The 25116-nt window shown below is 22.1% G+C and overlaps 1 long non-coding RNA gene across 1 annotated transcript in view; it reads left to right on the top strand.

Annotated features, from left to right (window-relative positions):
* LOC145270600 (uncharacterized) overlaps window positions 1-20835 on the top strand; it is a 128679-nt gene extending 107844 nt beyond the window's left edge. The window contains exon 2 of the long non-coding RNA XR_013865463.1: window positions 20486-20835. This is a non-coding gene — a long non-coding RNA (uncharacterized LOC145270600). The remainder of the gene's footprint in view (window positions 1-20485) is intronic.
* Window positions 20836-25116: the final 4281 nt, after the last annotated feature.

Genomic DNA, 25116 nt, shown 5'->3' with positions numbered 1-25116 from the left:
AATTTGAATTTTAACATTTAAAAAAGCCAACAATATTTTTATGGTATCAAATATAAATTTGAATTTTAACATTCAAAAAGCCAACAATATTTTCATGGTATCAAATATAAATTTGAATTTTAACATTCAAAAAAGCCAACAATATTTTTATGGAATCAAATACCAATTTGAATTTTAACATTTAAAACAGCCAACAATATTTTCATGGTATCAAATATAAATTTGAATTTTAACATTTAAAAAAGCCAACAATATTTTCATGGTATCAAATATAAATTTGAATTTTAACATTTAAAAAAGCCAACAATATTTTTATGGTATCAAATATAAATTTGAATTTTAACATTTAAAAAAGCCAACAATATTTTCATGGTATCAAATATAAATTGGAATTTTAACATTAAAAAAAGCAAACAATATTGTTATGGTATAAAATATAAATTTTAATTTTAACATTTAAAAAAGCCAACAATATTTTTATGGTATCAAATATAAATTTGAATTTAAACATTTAAAAAAGCCAACAATATTTTTATGGTATCAAATATAAATTTGAATTTTAACATTTAAAAAAGGCAACAGTATTCTTATGGCATCAAATATTAATTTGAATTTTTACATTCAAAAAGCCAACAATATTTTTATTGTATCAAATATAAATTTGAATTTTAACATTTAAAAAAGATTACAATATTTTTATGTTATCAAATATAAATTTGAATTTTAACATTTAAAAAAGCCAACAATATTTTTATGGTATCAAATATAAATTTGAATTTTTACATTAAAAAAGCCAACAATATTTTTATGGTATCAAATATAAATTTGAATTTTAACATTTAAAAAAGCCAACAATATTTTTATGGTATCAAATATAAATTTGAATTTTAACATTAAAAAGCCAACAATATTTTCATGGTATCAAATATAAATTTGTATTTTTACATTAAAAAAGCCAACAATATTTTTATGGTATCAAATATAAACTTGAATTTTAACATTCAAAAAGCCAACAATATTTTTATTGTATCAAATATAAATTTGAATTTTAACATTTAAAAAGCCAACAACATTTTTATGGTATCAAATATAAATTTGAATTTTAACATTTAAAAAAGCCAACAATATTTTTATGGTATCAAATATAAATTTGAATTTTAACATTAAAAAGCCAACAATATTTTCATGGTATCAAATATAAATTTGTATTTTTACATTAAAAAAGCCAACAATATTTTTATGGTATCAAATATAAATTTGAATTTTAACATTCAAAAAGCCAACAATATTTTTATTGTATCAAATATAAATTTGAATTTTTACATTAAAAAAGCCAACAATATTTTTATGGTATCAAATATTAATTTGAATTTTAACATTTAAAAAAGCCAACAGTATTTTTATGGTATCAAATATAAATTTGAATTTTAACATTCAAAAAAGCCAACAATATTTTTATGGAATCAAATACCAATTTGAATTTTAACATTTAAAACAGCCAACAATATTTTCATGGTATCAAATATAAATTTGAATTTTAACATTTAAAAAAGCCAACAATATTTTCATGGTATCAAATATAAATTTGAATTTTAACATTTAAAAAAGCCAACAATATTTTTATGGTATCAAATATAAATTTGAATTTTAACATTTAAAAAAGCCAACAATATTTTCATGGTATCAAATATAAATTGGAATTTTAACATTAAAAAAAGCAAACAATATTGTTATGGTATAAAATATAAATTTTAATTTTAACATTTAAAAAAGCCAACAATATTTTTATGGTATCAAATATAAATTTGAATTTAAACATTTAAAAAAGCCAACAATATTTTTATGGTATCAAATATAAATTTGAATTTTAACATTTAAAAAAGGCAACAGTATTCTTATGGCATCAAATATTAATTTGAATTTTTACATTCAAAAAGCCAACAATATTTTTATTGTATCAAATACAAATTTGAATTTTAACATTTAAAAAAGATTACAATATTTTTATGTTATCAAATATAAATTTGAATTTTAACATTTAAAAAAGCCAACAATATTTTTATGGTATCAAATATAAATTTGAATTTTTACATTAAAAAAGCCAACAATATTTTTATGGTATCAAATATAAATTTGAATTTTAACATTTAAAAAAGCCAACAATATTTTTATGGTATCAAATATAAATTTGAATTTTAACATTAAAAAGCCAACAATATTTTCATGGTATCAAATATAAATTTGTATTTTTACATTAAAAAAGCCAACAATATTTTTATGGTATCAAATATAAACTTGAATTTTAACATTCAAAAAGCCAACAATATTTTTATTGTATCAAATATAAATTTGAATTTTAACATTTAAAAAGCCAACAACATTTTTATGGTATCAAATATAAATTTGAATTTTAACATTTAAAAAAGCCAACAATATTTTTATGGTATCAAATATAAATTTGAATTTTAACATTAAAAAGCCAACAATATTTTCATGGTATCAAATATAAATTTGTATTTTTACATTAAAAAAGCCAACAATATTTTTATGGTATCAAATATAAATTTGAATTTTAACATTCAAAAAGCCAACAATATTTTTATTGTATCAAATATAAATTTGAATTTTTACATTAAAAAAGCCAACAATATTTTTATGGTATCAAATATTAATTTGAATTTTAACATTTAAAAAAGCCAACAGTATTTTTATGGTATCAAATATAAATTTGAATTTTAACATTCAAAAAGCCAACATTATTTTTATGGTATCAAATATAAATTTGAATTTTAACATTTAAAAAAGCCAACAACATTTTTATGGTATCAAATATAAATTTGAATTTTAACATTTAAAAAAGACAACAATATTTTTATGGTCTCAAATATAAACTTGAATTTTAACATTCAAAAAGCCAACAATATTTTTATGGTATCAAATATAAATTTGAATTTTAACATTTAAAAAAGCCAACAACATTTTTATGGTATCAAATATAAACTTGAATTTTAACATTTAAAAAACCAACAATATTTTTATGGTATCAAATATAAATTTGAATTTTAACATTCAAAAAGGCAACAATACTTTTATAGTATCAAATATAAATTTGAATTTTAACATTCAAAAAGCCAACAATACTTTTATAGTATCAAATATAAATTTGAATTTTAACATTCAAAAAGCCAACAATACTTTTATAGTATCAAATATAAATTTGAATTTTAACATTTAAAAAAGACAACAATATTTTTATGGTATCAAATATAAACTTGAATTTTAACATTCAAAAAGCCAACAATATTTTTATGGTATCAAATATAAATTTGAATTTTAACATTTAAAAAAGCCAACAATATTTTTATGGTATCAAATATAAATTGGAATTTAAACATTTAAAAAAGCCAACAATATTTTTATGGTATAAAATATAAATTGGAATTTTAACATTTAAAAAAGCCAACAATATTTTTATGGTATCAAATATAAATTGGAATTTTAACATTTAAAAAAGCCAACAATATTTTTATGGTATCAAATATAAATTTGAATTTTAACATTTAAAAAAGCCAACAATATTTTTATGGTATCAAATATAAATTGGAATTTTAACATTTAAAAAAGCCAACAATATTTTTATGGTATCAAATATAAATTGGAATTTTAACATTTAAAAAAGCCAACAATATTTTTATGGTATAAATATAAATTTGAATTTTAACATTTAAAAAAGCCAACAATATTTTTATGGTATCAAATATAAATTGGAATTTTAACATTTAAAAAAGCCAACAATATTTTTATGGTATCAAATATAAATTTGAATTTTAACATTTAAAAAAGCCAACAATATTTTTATGGTATCAAATATAAATTGGAATTTTAACATTTAAAAAAGCCAACAATATTTTTATGGTATCAAATATAAATTTGAATTTTAACATTTAAAAAAGCCAACAATATTTTTATGGTATCAAATATAAATTGGAATTTTAACATTTAAAAAAGCCAACAATATTTTTATGGTATCAAATATAAATTGGAATTTTAACATTTAAAAAAGCCAACAATATTTTTATGGTATCAAATATAAATTGGAATTTTAACATTTAAAAAAGCCAACAATATTTTTATGGTATCAAATATAAATTGGAATTTTAACATTTAAAAAAGCCAACAATATTTTTATGGTATCAAATATAAATTTGAATTTTAACATTCAAAAAGCCAACAATATTTTTATGGTATCAAATATAAATTTGAATTTTAACATTTAAAAAAGCCAACAATATTTTTATGGTATCAAATATAAATTTGAATTTTTACATTAAAAAAGCCAACAATATTTTTATGGTATCAAATATAAATTTGAATTTTAACATTTAAAAAAGCCAACAATATTTTCATGGTATCACATATAAATTGGAATTTTAACATTAAAAAAAGCCAACAATATTTTTATGGTATCAAATATAAATTTGAATTTTAACATTTAAAAAAGCCAATAATATTTTTATGGTATCAAATATAAATTTGAATTTTAACATTCAAAAAGCCAACAATATTTTTATAGTATCAAATATAAATTTGAATTTTAACATTTAAAAAGGCCAACAATATTTTTATTGTATCAAATATAAATTTGAATTTTAACATTTAAAAAAGATTACAATATTTTTATGTTATCAAATATAAATTTGAATTTTAACATTTAAAAAAGCCAACAATATTTTTATGGTATCAAATATAAATTTGAATTTTTACATTAAAAAAGCCAACAATATTTTTAGTGTATCAAATATAAATTTGAATTTTAACATTTAAAAAAGCCAACAATATTTTTATGGTATCAAATATAAATTTGAATTTTAACATTAAAAAAGCCAACAATATTTTCATGGTATCAAATATAAATTTGAATTCAAGCATTCAAAAAAGCCAACAATATTTTTATAGTATCAAATACAAATTTGAATTTTAACATTTAAAACAGCCAACAATATTTTCATGGTATCAAATATAAATTTGAATTTTAACATTTAAAAAAGCCAACAATATTTTTATGGTATCAAATATAAATTTGAATTTTAACATTAAAAAAGCCAATAATATTTTTATTTTATCAAATATAAATTTGAATTTTAACATTTAAAAAAGCCAACAATATTTCCATGGTATCACATATAAATTTGAATTTTAACATTAAAAAAAGCAAACAATATTTTTATGGTATCAAATATAAATTTGAATTTTAACATTCAAAAAAGCAAACAATATTTTTATGGTATCAAATATAAATTTGAATTTTAACATTTAAAAAAGATTACAATATTTTTATGTTATCAAGTATAAATTTGAATTTTAACATTTAAAAAAGCCAACAATATTTTTATGGTATCAAATATAAATTTGAATTTTTACATTAAAAAAGCCAACAATATTTTTATGGTATCAAATATAAATTTGAATTTTAACATTTAAAAAAGCCAACAATATTTTTATGGTATCAAAAATAAATTTGAATTTTAACATTAAAAAAGCCAACAATATTTTCATGGAATCAAATATAAATTTGAATTTTAACATTCAAAAAAGCCAACAATATTTTTATGGTATCAAAGACAAATTTGACTTTTAACATTTTAAACAGCCAACAATATTTTCATGGTATCAAATATAAATTTGAATTTTAACATTTAAAAAAGCCAACAATATTTTTATGGTATCAAATATAAATTTGAATTTTAACATTTAAAAAAGCCAACAATATTTTTATGGTATCAAATATAAATTGGAATTTTAACATTTAAAAAAGCCAACAATATTTTCATGGTATCAAATATAAATTGGAATTTTAACATTAAAAAAAGCAAACAATATTTTTATAGTATCAAATATAAATTTGAATTTAAACATTTAAAAAAGCCAACAATATTTTTATGGTATCAAATATAAATTTGAATTTTAACATTTAAAAAAGGCAACAGTATTCTTATGGCATCAAATATTAATTTGAATTTTTACATTCAAAAAGCCAACAATATTTTTATGGTATCAAATATAAATTTGATTTTTACATTTAAAAAGCCAACAATATTTTTATGGTATAAAATATAAATTTGAATTTAAACATTTAAAAAAGTCAACAATATTTTTATGGTATCAAATATAAATTTGAATTTTTACATTAAAAAAGCCAACAATATTTTTATGGTATCAAATATAAATTTGAATTTTAACATTTAAAAAAGCCAACAATATTTTTATGGTATCAAATATAAATTGGAATTTTAACATTTAAAAAAGCCAACAATATTTTTATGGTATCAAATATAAATTGGAATTTTAACATTTAAAAAAGCCAACAATATTTTTATGTTATCAAATATAAATTGGAATTTTAACATTTAAAAAAGCCAACAATATTTTTATGGTATCAAATATAAATTTGAATTTTTACATTAAAAAAGCCAACAATATTTTTATGGTATCAAATATAAATTTGAATTTTAACATTTAAAAAAGCCAACAATATTTTCATGGTATCACATATAAATTGGAATTTTAACATTAAAAAAAGCCAACAATATTTTTATGGTATCAAATATAAATTTGAATTTTAACATTTAAAAAAGCCAATAATATTTTTATGGTATCAAATATAAATTTGAATTTTAACATTCAAAAAGCCAACAATATTTTTATAGTATCAAATATAAATTTGAATTTTAACATTTAAAAAGGCCAACAATATTTTTATTGTATCAAATATAAATTTGAATTTTAACATTTAAAAAAGATTACAATATTTTTATGTTATCAAATATAAATTTGAATTTTAACATTTAAAAAAGCCAACAATATTTTTATGGTATCAAATATAAATTTGAATTTTTACATTAAAAAAGCCAACAATATTTTTAGTGTATCAAATATAAATTTGAATTTTAACATTTAAAAAAGCCAACAATATTTTTATGGTATCAAATATAAATTTGAATTTTAACATTAAAAAAGCCAACAATATTTTCATGGTATCAAATATAAATTTGAATTCAAGCATTCAAAAAAGCCAACAATATTTTTATAGTATCAAATAAAAATTTGAATTTTAACATTTAAAACAGCCAACAATATTTTCATGGTATCAAATATAAATTTGAATTTTAACATTTAAAAAAGCCAACAATATTTTTATGGTATCAAATATAAATTTGAATTTTTACATTAAAAAAGCCAATAATATTTTTATTGTATCAAATATAAATTTGAATTTTAACATTTAAAAAAGCCAACAATATTTCCATGGTATCACATATAAATTTGAATTTTAACATTAAAAAAAGCAAACAATATTTTTATGGTATCAAATATAAATTTGAATTTTAACATTCAAAAAAGCCAACAATATTTTTATGGTATCAAATATAAATTTGAATTTTAACATTTAAAAAAGATTACAATATTTTCATGTTATCAAGTATAAATTTGAATTTTAACATTTAAAAAAGCCAACAATATTTTTATGGTATCAAATATAAATTTGAATTTTTACATTAAAAAAGCCAACAATATTTTTATGGTATCAAATATAAATTTGAATTTTAACATTTAAAAAAGCCAACAATATTTTTATGGTATCAAAAATAAATTTGAATTTTAACATTAAAAAAGCCAACAATATTTTCATGGAATCAAATATAAATTTGAATTTTAACATTCAAAAAAGCCAACAATATTTTTATGGTATCAAAGACAAATTTGACTTTTAACATTTTAAACAGCCAACAATATTTTCATGGTATCAAATATAAATTTGAATTTTAACATTTAAAAAAGCCAACAATATTTTTATGGTATCAAATATAAATTTGAATTTTAACATTTAAAAAAGCCAACAATATTTTTATGGTATCAAATATAAATTGGAATTTTAACATTTAAAAAAGCCAACAATATTTTCATGGTATCAAATATAAATTGGAATTTTAACATTAAAAAAAGCAAACAATATTTTTATAGTATCAAATATAAATTTGAATTTAAACATTTAAAAAAGCCAACAATATTTTTATGGTATCAAATATTAATTTGAATTTTAACATTTAAAAAAGGCAACAGTATTCTTATGGCATCAAATATTAATTTGAATTTTTACATTCAAAAAGCCAACAATATTTTTATGGTATCAAATATAAATTTGATTTTTACATTTAAAAAGCCAACAATATTTTTATGGTATAAAATATAAATTTGAATTTAAACATTTAAAAAAGTCAACAATATTTTTATGGTATCAAATATAAATTTGAATTTTTACATTAAAAAAGCCAACAATATTTTTATGGTATCAAATATAAATTTGAATTTTAACATTTCAAAAAGCCAACAATATTTTTATTGTATCAAATATAAATTTGAATTTTAACATTTAAAAAAGATTACAATATTTTTATGTTATCAAATATAAATTTGAATTTTAACATTTAAAAAAGCCAACAATATTTTTATGGTATCAAATATAAATTTGAATTTTTACATTAAAAAAGCCAACAATATTTTTATGGTATCAAATATAAATTTGAATTTTAACATTTAAAAAAGCCAACAATATTTTTATGGTATCAAATATAAATTTGCATTTTAACATTAAAAAGCCAACAATATTTTCATGGTATCAAATATAAATTTGTATTTTTACATTAAAAAAAGCCAACAATATTTTTATGGTATCAAATACAAATTGGAATTTATCCATTCAAAACAGCCAACAATATTTTCATGGTATCAAATATAAAATTTAATTTTAACATTTAAAAAAGCCAACAATATTTTTATGGTATCAAATATAAATTTGAATTTTAACATTAAAAAAGCCAACAATATTTTTATGGTATCAAATATAAATTTGAATTTTAACATTCAAAAAGCCAACAATATTTTTATGGCATCAAATATAAATTTGAATTTTAACATTAAAAAAGCCAACAATATTTTCATGGTATCAAATATAAATTTGAATTTTTACATTAAAAAAAGCCAATAATATTTGTATGGTATCAAATACAAATTTGAATTTTAACATTTAAAACAGCCAACAATATTTTCATGGTATCAAATATAAATTTGAATTTTAACAATTTAAAAAGCCAACAATATTTTTATGGTATCAAATATAAATTTGAATTTTAACATTTAAAAAAGCCAACAATATTTTTATGGTATCAAATATAAATTTGAATTTTAACATTTAAAAAAGCCAACAATATTTTTATGGTATCAAATATAAATTTGAATTTTAACATTTAAAAAAGCCAACAATATTTTCATGGTATCAAATATAAATTGGAATTTTAACATTAAAAAAAGCAAACAATATTTTTATGGTATCAAATATAAATTGGAATTTAAACATTTAAAAAAGCCAACAATATTTTTATGGTATCAAATATAAATTTGAATTTTAACATTTAAAAAAGGCAACAGTATTCTTATGGCATCAAATATTAATTTGAATTTTTACATTCAAAAAGCCAACAATATTTTTATGGTATCAAATATAAATTTGATTTTTACATTTAAAAAGCCAACAATATTCTTATGGTATCAAATATAAATTTGAATTTAAACATTTAAAAAAGTCAACAATATTTTTATGGTATCAAATATAAATTTGAATTTTTACATTAAAAAAGCCAACAATATTTTTATGGTATCAAATATAAATTTGAATTTTAACATTTCAAAAAGCCAACAATATTTTTATTGTATCAAATATAAATTTGAATTTTAACATTTAAAAAAGATTACAATATTTTTATGTTATCAAATATAAATTTGAATTTTAACATTTAAAAAAGCCAACAATATTTTTATGGTATCAAATATAAATTTGAATTTTTACATTAAAAAAGCCAACAATATTTTTATGGTATCAAATATAAATTTGAATTTTAACATTTAAAAAAGCCAACAATATTTTTATGGTATCAAATATAAATTTGCATTTTAACATTAAAAAGCCAACAATATTTTCATGGTATCAAATATAAATTTGTATTTTTACATTAAAAAAAGCCAACAATATTTGTATGGTATCAAATACAAATTTGAATTTTAACATTTAAAACAGCCAACAATATTTTCATGGTATCAAATATAAAATTTTATTTTAACATTTAAAAAAGCCAACAATATTTTTATGGTATCAAATATAAATTTGAATTTTAACATTAAAAAAGCCAACAATATTTTTATGGTATCAAATATAAATTTGAATTTTAACATTCAAAAAGCCAACAATATTTTTATGGCATCAAATATAAATTTGAATTTTAACATTAAAAAAGCCAACAATATTTTCATGGTATCAAATATAAATTTGAATTTTTACATTAAAAAAAGCCAATAATATTTGTATGGTATCAAATACAAATTTGAATTTTAACATTTAAAACAGCCAACAATATTTTCATGGTATCAAATATAAATTTGAATTTTAACAATTTAAAAAGCCAACAATATTTTTATGGTATCAAATATAAATTTGAATTTTAACCTTAAAAAAGCCAACAATATTTTTATGGTATCAAATATAAATTTGAATTTTAACATTTAAAAAAAAAATACAATATTTTTATGGTATCAAATATAAATTTGAATTTTAACATTTAAAAAAGCCAACAATAGTTTTATGGTATCAAAAATAAATTTGAATTTTAACATTTAAAAAAGCCAACAATATTTTTATGGTATCAAATATAAATTTGAATTTTAACATTTAAAAAGATTACAATATTTTTATGTTATCAAGTATAAATTTGAATTTTAACATTTAAAAAAGACAACAATATTTTTATGGTATCAAATATAAATTTGAATTTTTACATTAAAAAAGCCAACAATATTTGTATGGTATCAAATATAAATTTGAATTTTAACATTTAAAAAAGCCAACAATATTTTTATGGTATCAAATATAAATTTGAATTTTAACATTTAAAAAAGCCAACAATATTTTTATGGTATCAAATATAAATTTGAATTTTTACATTAAAAAAGCCAACAATATTTTCATGGTATCAAATATAAATTTGAATTTTAACATTCAAAAAAGCCAACAATATTTTTATGGTATCAAATACAAATTTGAATTTCAACATTTAAAACAGCCAACAATATTTTCATGGTATCAAATATAAATTTGAATTTTAACATTTTAAAAAGCCAACAATATTTTTATGGTATCAAATATAAATTTGAATTTTTACATTAAAAAAGCCAACAATATTTTTATGGTATCAAATATAAATTTGAATTTTAACATTTAAAAAAGCCAACAATATTTTCATGGTATCAAATATAAATTTGAATTTTAACATTAAAAAAAGCCAACAATATTTTTATGGTATCAAATATAAATTTGAATTTTAAAATTTAAAAAAGCCAACAATATTTTCATGGTATCAAATATAAATTTGAATTTAAACATTTAAAAAAGCCAACAATATTTTTATGGTATCAAATATAAATTTGAATTTTAACATTTAAAAAAGCCAACAGTATTTTTATGGCATCAAATATTAATTTTAATTTTAACATTAAAAAAGCCAACAATATTTTTATAGCATAAAATATAAATTTGATTTTTACATTTAAAAAGCCAACAATATTTTTATGGTATCAAATATAAATTTGAATTTTAACATTAAAAAAGCCAACAATATTTTTATGGTATCAAATATAAATTTGAATTTTAACATTTAAAAAAGATTACAATATTTTTATGGTATCAAATATAAATTTGAATTTTAACATTTAAAAAAGCCAACAATAGTTTTATGGTATCAAAAATAAATTTGAATTTTAACATTTAAAAAAGCCAACAATATTTTTATGGTATCAAATACAAATTGGAATTTATCCATTTAAAACAGCCAACAATATTTTCATGGTATCAAATATAAAATTTAATTTTAACATTTAAAAAAGCCAACAATATTTTTATGGTATCAAATATAAATTTGAATTTTAACATTAAAAAAGCCAACAATATTTTTATGGTATCAAATATAAATTTGAATTTTAACATTCAAAAAGCCAACAATATTTTTATGGTATCAAAAATAAATTTGAATTTTAACATTTAAAAAAGCCAACATTATTTTTATGGTATCAAATATAAATTTGAATTTTAACATTTAAAAAAGATTACAATATTTTTATGTTATCAAGTATAAATTTGAATTTTAACATTTAAAAAAGACAACAATATTTTTATGGTATCAAATATAAATTTGAATTTTTACATTAAAAAAGCCAACAATATTTGTATGGTATCAAATATAAATTTGAATTTTAACATTTAAAAAAGCCAACAATATTTTTATGGTATCAAATATAAATTTGAATTTTAACATTTAAAAAAGCCAACAATATTTTTATGGTATCAAATATAAATTTGAATTGTAACATTAAAAAAGCCAACAATATTTTCATGGTATCAAATATAAATTTGAATTTTAACATTCAAAAAAGCCAACAATATTTTTATGGTATCAAATACAAATTTGAATTTTAACATTTAAAAAAGATTACAATATTTTTATGTTATCAAGTATAAATTTGAATTTTAACATTTAAAAAAGACAACAATATTTTTATGGTATCAAATATAAATTTGAATGTTTACATTAAAAAAGCCAACAATATTTTTATGGTATCAAATATAAATTTGAATTTTAACATTTAAAAAAGCCAACAATATTTTCATGGTATCAAATATAAATTTGAATTTTAACATTAAAAAAAGCAAACAATATTTTTATGGTATCAAATATAAATTTGAATTTTAACATTTAAAAAAGCCAACAATATTTTCATGGTATCACATATAAATTTGAATTTAAACATTTAAAAAAGCCAACAATATTTTTATGGTATCAAATATAAATTTGAATTTTAACATTTAAAAAAGCCAACAGTATTTTTATGGCATCAAATATTAATTTGAATTTTTACATTAAAAAAGCCAACAATATTTTTATAGCATAAAATATAAATTTGATTGTTACATTTAAAAAGCCAACAATATTTTTATGGTATCAAATATAAATTGGAATTTTAACATTAAAAAAAGCAAACAATATTTTTATGGTATCAAATATAAATTTGAATTTTAACATTTAAAAAAGCCAACAATATTTTTATGGTATCAAATATAAATTTGAATTTAAACATTTAAAAAAGCCAACAATATTTTTATGGTATCAAATATAAATTTGAATTTTTACATTAAAAAAGCCAACAATATTTTTATGGTATCAAATATAAATTTGAATTTTAACATTAAAAAAGCAAACAATATTTTCATGGTATCAAATATAAATTTGAATTTTTACATTAAAAAAGCCAATAAATTTGTATGGTATCAAATACAAATTTGAATTTTAACATTTAAAACAGCCAACAATATTTTCATGGTATCAAATATAAATTTGAATTTTAACATTAAAAAAGCCAACAATATTTTCATGGTATCAAATATAAATTTGAATTTTAACATTCAAAAAAGCCAACAATATTTTTATGATATCAAATACAAATTTGAATTTTAACATTTAAAACAGCCAACAATATTTTCATGGTATCAAATATAAATTTGAATTTTAACATTAAAAAAAGCCAACAATATTTTTATGGTATCAAATATAAATTTGAATTTTAACATTTAAAAAAGCCAACAATATTTTTATGGTATCAAATATAAATTTAAATTTACACATTTAAAAAAGCCAACAATATTTTTATGGTATCAAATATAAATTTGAATTTTAACATTTAAAAAAGGTCAACAATATTTTTATGGTATCAAATATAAATTTGAATTTTTACATTAAAAAAGCCAACAATATTTTTATGGTATCAAATATAAATTTGAATTTTAACATTTAAAAAAGCCAACAATATTTTCATGGTATCAAATATAAATTGGAATTTTAACATTAAAAAAAGCAAACAATATTTTTATGGTATCAAATATAAATTTGAATTTTAACATTTAAAAAAGCGAACAATATTTTTATGGTATAAAATAAAAATTTGAATTTAAACATTTAAAAAAGCCAACAATATTTTTATGGTATCAAATATAAATTTGAATTTAAACATTTAAAAAAGGCAACAGTATTTTTATGGCATCAAATATAAATTTGAATTTTTACATTAAAAAAGCCAACAATATTTTTATGGTATCAAATATAAATTTGAATTTTAACATTTAAAAAAGGCAACAGTATTTATTGGCATCAAATATTAATTTGAATTTTAACATTCAAAAAGCCAACAATATTTTTATGGTATCAAATATAAATGTGATTTTTACATTTAAAAAGCCAACAATATTTTTATGGTATCAAATATAAATTTGAATTTAAACATTTAAAAAAGTCAACAATATTGTTATGGTATCAAATATAAATTTGAAATTTTACATTAAAAAAGCCAACAATATTTTTATGGTATCAAATATAAATTTGCATTTTAACATTTAAAAAAGCCAACAATATTTTTATGGTATCAAATATAAATTTGAATTTTAACATTTAAAAAGCCAACAGTATTTTTAATGTATCAAATATAAATTTGAATTTTAACATTTAAAAAAGCCAACAATATTTTTATTGTATTAAATATAAATTTGAATTTTAACATTTAAAAAAGATTACAATATTTTTATTGTATCAAATATAAATTTGAATTTTAACATTTAAAAAAGCCAACAATATTTTTATGGTATCAAATATAAATTTGAATTTTAACATTAAAAAGCCAACAATATTTTCATGGTATCAAATATAAATTTGTATTTTAACATTTAAAAAAGCCAACAATATGTTCATGGTATCAAATATAAATTTGAATTTTAACATTAAAAAAGCCAACAATATTTTTATGGTATCAAATATAAATTTGAATTTTAACATTCGAAAAGCCAACAATATTTTTATAGTATCAAATATAAATTTGAATTTTTACATTTAAAAAAGCCAACAATATTTTTATGGTATCAAATATAAATTTTAATTTTAACATTTAAAAAAGATTACAATATTTTTATGTTATCAAGTATAAATTTGAATTTTAACATTTAAAAAAGACAACAATATTTTTATGGTATCAAATATAAATTTGAATTTTTACATTAAAAAAGCCAACAATATTTTTATGGTATCAAATATAAATTTGAATTTTAACATTTAAAAAAGCCAACAATATTTTTATGGTATCAAATATAAATTTGAATTTTAACATTAAAAAAGCCAACAATATTTTCATGGTATCAAATATAAATTTGAATTTTAACATTCAAAAAAGCCAACAATATTTTTATGGTATCAAAAACAAATTTGAATTTTAACATTTAAAACAGCCAACAATATTTTCATGGTATCAAATATAAATTTGAATTTTAACATTTAAAAAAGCCAACAATACTTTTATGGTATCAAATATAAATTTGAATTTTTACATTAAAAAAGCCAACAATATTTTTATGGTATCAAATATAAATTTGAATTTTAACATTTAAAAAAGCCAACAATATTTTCATGGTATCAAATATAAATTGGAATTTTAACATTAAAAAAAGCAAACAATATTTTTATGGTATCAAATATAAATTTGAATTTTAACATTTAAAAAAGCCAACAATATTTTTATGGTATCAAATATAAATTTGAATTTAAACATTTAAAAAAGCCAACAATATTTTTATAGTATCAAATATAAATTTGAATTTTAACATTTAAAAAAGCCAACAGTATTTTTATGGCATCAAATATAAATTTGAATTTTAACATTCAAAAAGCCAACAATATTTTTATAGCATAAAATATAAATTTGATTTTTACATTTAAAAAGCCAACAATATTTTTATGGTATCAAATATAAATTTGAATTTAAACATTTAAAAAAGTCAACAATATTTTTATGGTATCAAATATAAATTTGAATTTTTACATTAAAAAAGCCAACAATATTTTTATGGCATCAAATATTAATTTGAATTTTAACATTTAAAAAAGGGAACAATATTTTTATGGTATCAAATATAAATTTGAATTTTAACATTTAAAAAAGCCAACAATATTTTTATGGTATCCAATATAAATTTTAATTTTATCATTTAAAAAAGCCAACATTATTTTCACGGTATCAAATATAAATTTGAATTTTAACATTAAAAAAGCCAACAATATTTTTATGGCATCAAATATTAATTTGAATTTTAACATTTAAAAAAGGGAACAATATTTTTATGGTATCAAATATAAATTTGAATTTTAACATTTAAAAAAGCCAACAATATTTTTATGGTATCAAATATAAATTTGAATTTTAACATTTAAAAAAGCCAACAATATTTTTATGGTATCAAATATAAATTTGAATTTTAACATTTAAAAAAGACAAAAAAGGGACCAATTTCTCATATTAAGAATAGCTTTCTAAATAATATCATTATTATTAGTAAGTGGAGGTGTCCTTTTTAAAAATATATAATGTATGAGTAAATGTCCCCTCCCCGGATTTAAAATTTCCTTTATTTTTATAGAATGTAAATAAAAAATAAATAGGATGGCACTTTTTAAAAATATCAAATATGAATTTGAATTTTAACATTTAAAAAAGCCAACAATATTTTTATGGTATCTTTTGTTTATAAAATTACTGGAGAAAATATCCTTTTTATTTAATACAGAACAAAAAAAGAGTGCATAAAAAATGTCCTCTCCCCGAATTTAAAAGTGAAATTTAACCCTTTCATTCTTTTTTTGCATGGAGGTCGCAACTTATCAAGGGCCAGAAGCCACTCAGGGATAAGGGTTATTGTGTGTACAGTAATAAACGGAATAATGTTGTAGTATTCGTTAGTATTGGAGATTTGATAAAGTGTCATAACTGAAAGGTGTGGTTCATCAGGAATTTGTTTCTGTTGAAATTGAAGACATCCATGTTGAAGTCAGAAGTGAAACAGGAAAGCGGTAGGAAGTTCCACGGGTGTGCAGTTCTAAGAATGTAGCTTTGTTCATGGAATCTACATTTTGATTTAGGCACAGATAAAGAGTGGGGAAAAATATTAACAGTGGTTTCAGCTAGATGGGTGTTTTTCGTGAAAGATTGACCAGACATTGGAGCTCAAACGAGCACTTGCCATAGAAATAATGATAAAACAAAGATAGGTTCACAACGTCTCTTCTGTGGGAGAGAGGTTGCAGGGAAGAGAAAAGGGCATCCCCCACTAGGCCATGAAGTCTATTTTGTACTCTGTCAAGGCAGTATAGGCTGTTTTTAGCAGCTCCTACCCAGATATGGCAGCAGTATTCCATCCTTGGATGTACTTGGCTTGGATGTACTGGTAGTACATATATATATATATATATATATATATATATATATATATATATATATAGGGTGGGCAATAATAAGGGTCCTATTTTTTAAAAGTTCATGTAAGTTTTAAGAAGTGTTTTTCGGCCACAATTTGTTTTGTTTATTTCAAAAAAATCTCGGAAGGGTCAGTCTACACACACATAAAGTTTGGTGAGTTTAACTTTTATTTTGTGGAAGTTATTTAAATTTAAAGATAGGACCCTTATTTTGGCCCACCCTGTATATGCTAGTACATATATATAAATAATGTCATATCTAAGGGAGGCGGTCCATATGACAGCAAAGGAGGGGTGACACAATGTCAGTGGTGTGACATTTACACAGACTGCCCTGGGTTAATATACTCTAGTTAAGCCACTGTTGAAATATAAAAGGCTTCAAAAGATACATATTGAACATTTAGGGGGAAAACTATGCTGGATTAGATAGTAAAATATTTTTGTTTTTATTTAGATTTTTATGTATAACAGAAATGTATTCCGTGTGCGTGGGTGGGGCGTATTTTTAATAAACAATTTTTATTTGATTTACTTGATGGTACAATTTTTAAAGGGACCTACCGACAACTCTTTTTCTAAATTCTGAACAACTTGTGCAACAGCACGTATGTAATTAGTTTGGTTACAATTGCTTTATGACGTGAATTGCAGCTTAAAACAAAAAATGCTTCAGCAATCAACAGTTTATTGCTAAAATCAGTTCCTTGCATATTTAGTACATATGGAAGTCTAAGCCAACACATAATTTTTTATGTGATTTCTCTTAGTAGAACTTTTAATTTTGTTTTAATTACAAATATATTTATTATTACTTGAAATGTTTTCATTTTTACAAATCCTCCAAAAATATTTTTAACAAATCCCCTCCGCATGTTCAAGTGCTTTTCTAAGTCATCTTGATAAATTTATTTGAAATATAATGACATGGCGTTATGAACTATTTTATAGACATGATTTCATTAAACAATTTAACTGAAGACAATTTTGTCCCAAAAGGAGATAAGTTGACACAGCCTTTGATTTGTATGTAATAGAAAGTAATATAATTTGAACATAATAGAACATAATATGACTTGAAAATAATGGAATGGCATATGACTTGAACGTTATAGAACGTAATGCGACCAAAATGTAATAGAACATAATATGACTTGAAAATAATGGAATGGCATATGACTTGAACGTTATAGAACGTAATGCGACCAAAATGTGATAGAACATAATATGACTTGAAAATAATGGAATGGAATATAACTTGAACGTTATAGAACGTAATGCGACCAAAATGTAATAGAACATAATATGACTTGAAAATAATGGAATGGAATATAACTTGAACGTTATAGAACGTAATGCGACCAAAATGTGATAGAACATAATATGACTTGAAAATAATGGAATGTCATATGACTTGGACGTTATAGAACGTAATGCGACCAAAATGTGATAGAACATAATATGACTTGAAAATAATGGAATGGCATATGACTTGAACGTTATAGAACGTAATGCGACCAAAATGTGATAGAACATAATATGACTTGAAAATAATGGAATGTCATATGACTTGGACGTTATAGAACGTAATGCGACCAAAATGTGATAGAACATAATATGACTTGAAAATAATGGAATGGCATATGACTTGAACGTTATAGAACGTAATGCGACCAAAATGTAATAGAACATAATATGACTTGAAAATAATGGAATGGCATATGACTTGAGCGTTATAGAACGTAATGCGACCAAAATGTGATAGAACATAAGACTTAAACATATTACATTCCAGTCATATTATGTTCTATTATGTTCAAGTCATATTATGTTCTATGACATTCAAGTCTTATTACGTTCTATTACATTCAAATCCTATTATTACTGGAATGTAATAGAGCGTGATATGACTTGAACGTAATAGACCATAGGCAATTTTAACATAAAAGAACATATTATGACTTCAACGTAATGAATGTAATAAAACGTAATGTGAATTGAACATCATATGATTTGAATGTTATAGAAGATATTATGATGTGAAGGTAATAGAACGTAACATGACTTGAACATAATATGTCGTAAATGTAATATAACATGATGTGACTTGAACGTAATAGAATATAATAGAACGTAATATGTGAACGTAATAGAACGTAATATTATTTGAACGTAATATAATGTAATATGACTTGAATGTAATAGAACGTAATATGACTTGAATGTAATAGAACGTAATATGACTTTAAGTTATAGAACATAATATGATGTGAACATGATAAAACTTAATGTTTTGAACGTAACAGAACATAATACCACTGAAACATAATAGAGAGTAATATCACTAAAACATAATAGAACGTTATATGACGTGAACAGATTAGAACGTAAGATGGCTTGACGATAATAGAGTGTAATAGAAGGTTATATGAATAGAACGTAATATGACTATGTTTTGAACGTAATAGAACATAATAGAACGTTATATGACTTGAACAGATTTGAATGTAATATAACTTCAACTTAATAGAACATAATATGACTTGAACAGATTAGAACGTAAGATGACTTGACCGTAATAGAGTGTAATGTTACATAAATGTAATACAATATAATATGACTTGACTGTAATAAAATACAAAATGGCTTTAACGTAATAGATTATAATAACGCTTGAATGTAAAAGAACATAATATGACTTGAACGTAATATGGCATGAACATAACAGGACATAATATGACTTGGACGTAATGGAAAATGATAGAACGTTATATGACTTGGACCTAATAGAACGTAATATGGCTTTAATTTAGTAGAACATAATATGATTTTAACATAATAAAACATAATACAACATAATATGACTCAATCATAATAGAACATAATATGCCTTGAACGTAATAGAATGTAATTTCAGAAATAATTATATTGTTTTAGATGAAGAAGTAATAATTAAATTTTGGTTTTCAAATTTGTTGACTTTTTGTAAGAATTCATTTAAAAATTATCGCATGGAATCTATTTTATATTTTCAGTGTTTGCAGCAATCGAAATAAATCGATTATTTTATTAGAATGGATCTTCAGTTTCCCTTGATGAAATAAGAAACTCCAATTATTTGATTAGAATGGATCTTCATTTTCCGTTGATGATATAAGAAACTCATAACATATTTGGAAATGTCCACATATAAATTTCGTTAAGGTTAAGTAAAATAGAAACAAATACGAAAAAGAAAAATTCTTTAATAAATGTATCAAAGACCAAAGGTTAAGTAAAATAGAAACAAATAAGAAAAAGAAAAATTCTTTAATAAATGTATCAATGACCAAAGGTTAAGTAAAATAGAAACAAATACGAAAAAGTAAAATTCTTTAATAAATGTGTGTTGTTTTTATTAGTGAAAGTCATATTATTGTGGAACATTCGAACACGTACTATAGATTAATAATTTTAGTAAACTGTGTGTTGTCTAATTAAAATTAAATTGTGTGTTTTTTATTATTGAAAATAAATTTGTTTTACTGTATGCAAAGTCATATGGAAAAAAACTATATTCTTGTAAAGTATGTAGTTCCTATTTTACAAAGAAGTCACATTTATTGCAACATATGCGAACACATACAGGAGACAAACCACATTCTGGTAAAGTATGTGGTTCTTTTAAAGAAAAGTCGAATTTGTTGCAACATATGTTTACACATACAGAAGATAAACCACATTTTTGTGAAGTATGTGGTTCTTCTTTTGCACGAAAATCATATTTGTTGAAGCATATACAAAGACATAAAGCAGATAAACCACATTCTTGTGAAGTATGTGGTTCTTCTTTTACAGAGAAGTCTACTTTGGTCAATCATATACGAACACATACAGGAGAGAAACCACATTCTTGTGAAGTATGTGGTTCTTCTTTTGCACGGAAGTCACATTTGTTTCGACATAGGCGAACACATACAGGAGAGAAACCACATTCTTGTGAAATATGTGGTTCTTCTTTTACACAGAAGTCTACTTTGGTCAATCATATACGAACACATACAGGAGAGAAACCACATTCTTGTGAAGTATGTGGTTCTTCTTTTACAACCAAGTCAGATTTGATGCGACATATGCGAACACATACAGGAGACAAACCACATTCTTGTGAAGTATGTGGTTCTTCTTTTACAGAGAAGTCTCATTTGTTGAGACATATGCCAACACATACAGGAGACAAACCACATACTTGTGAAGTATGTGGTTTGCCTTTTGCACAAAAATCAAATTTGTTGAGACATATGCGGAGACATATAGGAGACAAACAACATTCTTGTGAAGTATGTGGTTCTTCTTTTACAACCAAGTCAGATTTCATGCGACATATGCGAACACATACAGGAGACAAACAACATTCTTAAGAAGTATGTGGTTCTTCTTTTACAAGCAAGTCAGATTTCATGCGACATATGCGAACACATACAGGAGACAAACAACATTCTTGTGAAGTTTGTGGTTCTTCTTTTGCACAAAAAACAACTTTGTTCAATCATATACGAACACATACAGGAGACAAACCACATTCTTTTGAAGTATGTTGTTCTTCTTTTACACGAAAGTCAACTTTGTTGCAACATATGTTAAGACATACCGTAGAAAGAAACACATTTTTGTGAAGTATGTGCTTTTTTTACACAGAACTCACACTTGTTGCAACATGTTTCCACATACAAGAGAGAAACCACATTCTTGTGAAGTATGTGGTTCTTTTGCACATAAGTCACATTTGTTTCAACACATGATAACACATACAGAAAATAATTTTAATCTTTAAATAATTAAATTTTAATAATTATTTTTTGAATCACAGTTTTATCATTTAATTTGTTTATCTTACATGTGAGTTTAAAATAATAGTTTGAATAAATATGAATGTGTTATCGTATTGTCATAAAATATTTCGTTACATTTTTAATGGGAGTTCCATGCATTGTGGGGTATGCTTGATTGTGAATTTGTTTTATATACAATGTGAAAAAACAAATGGAAAATGTAATACTGGAAGAAGCAAGAATTTGCGACATAAAATCCAATGAAATACGCGTAGACGTTTGTATTAATTCAAACATTAATCATTTTTGTGATATTTAAAACAAACATTTAAAACACTAAGTTTAACGCATCTGGTCACAGATAATTTAACATTAAATTACATTCGATGTAAACGGATATTTCTCTTCAAAAACTCTTGACTTGAGAAAATAGGATTAACAAATTGAGAAATATATGACAATAAATAGATGTTAAGTATGTGTTTATAGAAATTTAGGATTGACAAATTGAGAAATATATGACAATAAATAGATGTTAAATATGTGTTTATAGAAATTTAGGATTGACAAATTGAGAAATATATAACAATAAATAGATGTTAAGTATGTGTTTATAGAAATTTAGGATTGACAAATTGAAAAATATATAACATTAAATAGAAGATGTTAAGTATGTGTTTATAGAAATTTAGGATTGACAAATTGAGAAATATATAACAATAAATAGATGTTAAGTATGTGTTTATAGAAATTTAGGATTGACAAATTGAAAAATATATAACAATAAATAGAAAATGTTAAGTATGTGTTTATAGAAATTTAGGATTGACAAATTGAGAAATATATAACAATAAATAGATGTTAAGTATGTGTTTATATAAATTTAGGATTGACAAATTGAAAAATATATAACAATAAATAGATATTAAGTATGTGTTTATAGAAATTTAGGATTGACAAATTGAAAAATATATAACAATAAATAGAAAATATTAAGTATGTGTTTATAGAAATTTAGGATTGACAAATTGAAAAATATATAACAATAAATAGAAGATGTTAAGTATGTGTTTATAGAAATTTAGGATTGACAAATTGAAAAATATATAACAATAAATAGATATTAAGTATGTGTTTATAGAAATTTAGGATTGACAAATTGAGAAATATATGACAATAAATAGATATTAAGTATGTGTTTATAGAAATTTAGGATTGACAAATTGAAAAATATATAACAATAAATAGAAGATGTTAATTATGTGTTTATACAAATTTAGGATTGAGAAATATATAACAATAAATAGATATTAAGTATGTGTTTATAGAAATTTAGGATTGACAAATTGAGAAATATATGACAATAAATAGATGTCACTCGGTACATATGCACATCTGTGTCTTAGCTTGTCTACGAAACGTCTGAACACCCCACTGCAGAAGGCCCTGTCGTTGTCTGTGAGGATCTCTTAAGGTGGCCCCCTTTCATAAAATATGGACTCCAATTCACGGATGACATTGAAGGAATCATGTCTTATTTACGGACGTCAGATCGCAAACATTGTCGGTCCACAATAGATCAGGGTGAGAAAGTACTGGCTGCCATAGTGGGTTATGTCCATACCCAGTCGGCTCCAAGTCGTGTCTACTCCCGGCTGACCTTTCTGGCCGGGGTGGGGTTGATTGACTGGCATGTTTGGCATTCTTTGACTACTGCTTTCACTGTATTTTTGGACCCCGACGGATTGGACAACTGCACTAAATAATATGCCTGTCTAACTCCGGTGTATCTTCCTGATTTCATCCGCCACATCAATAGAGGCGGCACATAATAATGATACCGGCTCAGCTTGCTTCTTTATGGTGTCATATCATCTATGTGGCATTCGAGTGAGCCTATCAACAAGGTTGCAATTTGAAGTGACCAGTACCGCATCCACAGACTCGTTGTACCAGCCTTTTACCGTCTCCAACCTCCGTCTGATCAGCACCTTGTTGGCTATTTTAGTCGGCACATTGGTCTTGCCTGTTAGTGTATCTTATATCCAGTGGCGAATCCGTGTGTATGCGTAATTTCCTGACTTTCCACTGGAGTGCCAGGTTGATACCTTTTATCAGCACATTGAGCTGTGTCAGATTGATATGAGTAGCATCATTCACCGGTCGCAACCAGCAGGCGTCTTCAATCGCAGCCCCATTCTTCTCCAACAGCACACCAATTGCTAGAGAGCTCGTATCCATCTTGTTACCTTGTTTTGCAGTTTGGCTGGTTCCTGGTTTTCCGACCACTTCAACGTGACTGTCCAAATTTGTCTTAGTCAAGTTCGACAGTAAAGTCTGGCTGGTCAATCTTCAAAGCGGCGCACACTGGAAACTTCTCATTAAACTGTACCGCCCTTGTCTGCGTTATGTGAGCACCACCTATGGCTCTGATGGCATCATAGAAGCAGGTCAAAGATCAGAGGTTTCTCGAGTACTACCAGCGCTTCAATGTTAGCCGAATTCTCTCATCTCATAAGTATACTTTATCATAATACCCATTCCAGATGAGATTCCATGAGACTACACCTTATAAATCCATGGCTGCCATCTTTAATTTCTCTCTCTCTCAGATCCCATGCGAAGGTAAGTTGTATAACCACACAATACATACACATGCGGGCAATTTCTTCTGTGATTATTACATTAAACTCTACAAGTTTGAACGAAAAGAAAAGGGAAATCAATAAAATAATATATTACAGTACTTGGTTTAAAATAACTTGAATTTGAACTGATTTAGGACAGAGTTATCTGCCCTTCCTAAAATTGAAAAATTCTTAGCGACACTAATTTAGGACATTACCTCCAAATAA

The sequence above is a fragment of the Euprymna scolopes genome, chromosome 46 (genome assembly GCF_053919585.1).
Source record: "Euprymna scolopes isolate OS-2025 chromosome 46, ASM5391958v1, whole genome shotgun sequence".
In the NCBI taxonomy this organism is placed as follows: domain Eukaryota; kingdom Metazoa; phylum Mollusca; class Cephalopoda; order Sepiida; family Sepiolidae; genus Euprymna; species Euprymna scolopes.
This window is presented reverse-complemented; position numbering and strand designations above follow the sequence as displayed.